Below are 2788 nucleotides of genomic sequence, written 5' to 3' on the forward strand. Positions count from 1 at the left end.
ATACCAGCATCAGTTGTCAAGCGATGGTAGGGAGACAAACACAGACACACAAACATATACATATCCATATATATATACATATACATATATATATATATAGATATATATAGATATATATATATATGATGGGTTTCTTTCAGTTTCTGTCTACCAAATCTACTCACAAGGCTTTGGTCGGCCTGAAGCTGTAGTAGAAGACATTTGCCCAAGGTGCCATGCAGTAGGACTGAACCTGGAACCATGTGGTTGGTAAGCAAGCTAGCACACACACACACACACACACACACATATGAACACATATAATAGCTTTCAGTGTAAAGAAGAATAATTTATTTGGAAACGATATGAAAAGAAAGCATTGCAACTCTAGCCTTACACGAGAAAACTGAATAATAGTTTGTTTTTTTTAAAAGAGGCAATCATCAGAAAGCTGTCATGAATAGACACAAAAAATTTTTTTTCAGCCCCTTATGACAATAAGAAACAAAAGGACAAATTATTGCCATTTATATCCAATCAGAAGACAAATATAAGTGTTGATGTGCAGCCAACTTTTTTTCTATAAAAGAATTAAATGCAGTATTACTTAAGTGGTTTAGAGCAAAGTGATCCAAAGGTATGTCAATTTCAGATTCAGTATTCATTGTAAAAGCTGTTTCACAACAATATAACTATCATGGACATTTGTATGTTTTCAGTTGGGGGTAGTTTAAAAACTTTAGAATATGACATGGCATTCGTAAATTTAATTTGTCTTGTGAAAAGTAATTGGTAACTACTGAAACTTCTTGATAATCTGTTTAATGACATCAACATCAACAATGATGGTAGCAGCAGTGATTTTGGTGGTAGTAGTCATTGTCATGGTGGTGATGTAGAGGTGGTGGTGCTGGGTAATGGTGGTGCTGGTGATGGTGGTGCTGGTGTTGGTGACTGTGGGTGGTGGTGGAGGTCAGTGGTTGTAGTCATAGTGGTGGTGGTTTTGGCAATAACGATGGTGATGGTGGTGGTGGTGGTGGATGATGATAAACTTCCACTGGAAGTGGATTAAGTAAAGTTGAAAAGTTTGTAACTTTATAAGGTCATTAGCTAAAGTTTAATTAAGTAATTATATTAAGTTAGATATAGTTAGTTTAATTGGTGAAATGAAATAAATACTTATTTTTTGTACACTATATGAGGTCCTTATTTCAAGTTTATATATATGTAATAGATATGTTTTACACACACACACACACACATATATATATATATATATAAAGCATTTCAGTTAAGTTGAACATATACTATTGTATGTATTGTACAGTATAAATTTAAGTGCATCCACCACCACCAAAACCAATGCCACCAGCACCACTACCATCAGAAACCCCACTGCCCCCACCATGGTGGTTTGGCAGAAAGGGACCAATAGATTAAATTCAAGGTTTAAAAAAAAATAAGAACTGGGGTTGATTCATTTGACTAAAAGCTTTTCAAGGTGGTGCCCCAGCATGGCCACAGTCTAATGACTGAAACAAATGAAAGATAAGAGCTTAGTGGCATTTCCTGCTTTGCATTCAGAGTTCAAATTCCACCAAAGTCAGCTTTTCCTTCCATCCTTTAAGGGTTGATAAATAAGTACCAGTTGAGCATGGAGGAAGGATCAGGAGTGGAGAGCAATGTAATTGATTATCCCTCTCCCACAAAATTTCAGGCCTTGTGCCTATAGCAGAAAGGATTATCATTATTAATATTATTATTATTCTGGCAGAATTGTGAGCTAGATGAAATGCTTAGCAGTATTTTATCCATCGCTACATACTGAGTTCAAATTCCACCAGGATTGACTTTGCCTTTTATCCTTTCGGGGTTGATAAATTAAGTGCCAATAAAACACTGGGGTCGATGTAATCGACTAGTCCCCTCTCCACAAATTTCAGGCCTTTGCCCTAAGCAGAAAGGATTACTATTATTAAATTCAAATTACGACAAACGTAAATAAACAAACGAAGTTTGCTTTTAGAAGCGTTGAGATGTCTTTTTAGAAAGTTAAAGAAGTGATTTTTTTTAATTCTCAATCGCAGAATAATGCTAATAATATAGCCTGAACAGGATAAACTATCCCTATTTTGCAGAGAAAAGTGTAGGTGGCTAAGCTAGCCACCTACACTTTTCTCTGCAAAATAGGGATAGTTTATCCTGTTCAGGCTATATTATTAGCATTACTATTATTATTATCATTAGAGCTGGTAGGAAAGGTGGCTAGCTGACAGAATTGTTTGCATACCAGGCAAAATGTTTAGCGGTATTTCACCCGTCTTTATGTCTTGAGTTCAAATTCTGCTGAACTCAACTTTACCTTTTATCTTTTTGGGGTCGATAAAATAAGTATCAGTTGAGTAATGGGGTCGATGAAATTAACTTAACCCCTCCCCCAAAATTTCAGGCCTTGTACCTTTAGTAGAAAGGATTATAATTATTATTATTTGAAAAAAACTCTCAGCTTATTTTGCTGGGTATGATGGAAAGTGTCAGCTGTCCACAGCCAGCAGACTAAGGTGACACTTGTTTACTGGTGCTTTAAGAATCCTGCGAAGAATCCTTAGTTCCAACCAATGCTGATTTTTGTAGGTGTTCTATCTTTGTTGATTTTTGTTATTATTATCATTGGGCTAAACATAGAGGAGACAAACAAGGACAGACAAAGGAATTAAGTCGATTATATCGACCCCAGCGAGTAACTGGTACTTAATTTATTGACCCCAAAAGGATGAAAGGCAAAGTCGACCTCAGCGGAATTTGAACT

The sequence above is a fragment of the Octopus bimaculoides genome, chromosome 24 (assembly GCF_001194135.2).
Source record: "Octopus bimaculoides isolate UCB-OBI-ISO-001 chromosome 24, ASM119413v2, whole genome shotgun sequence".
Taxonomy (NCBI): domain Eukaryota; kingdom Metazoa; phylum Mollusca; class Cephalopoda; order Octopoda; family Octopodidae; genus Octopus; species Octopus bimaculoides.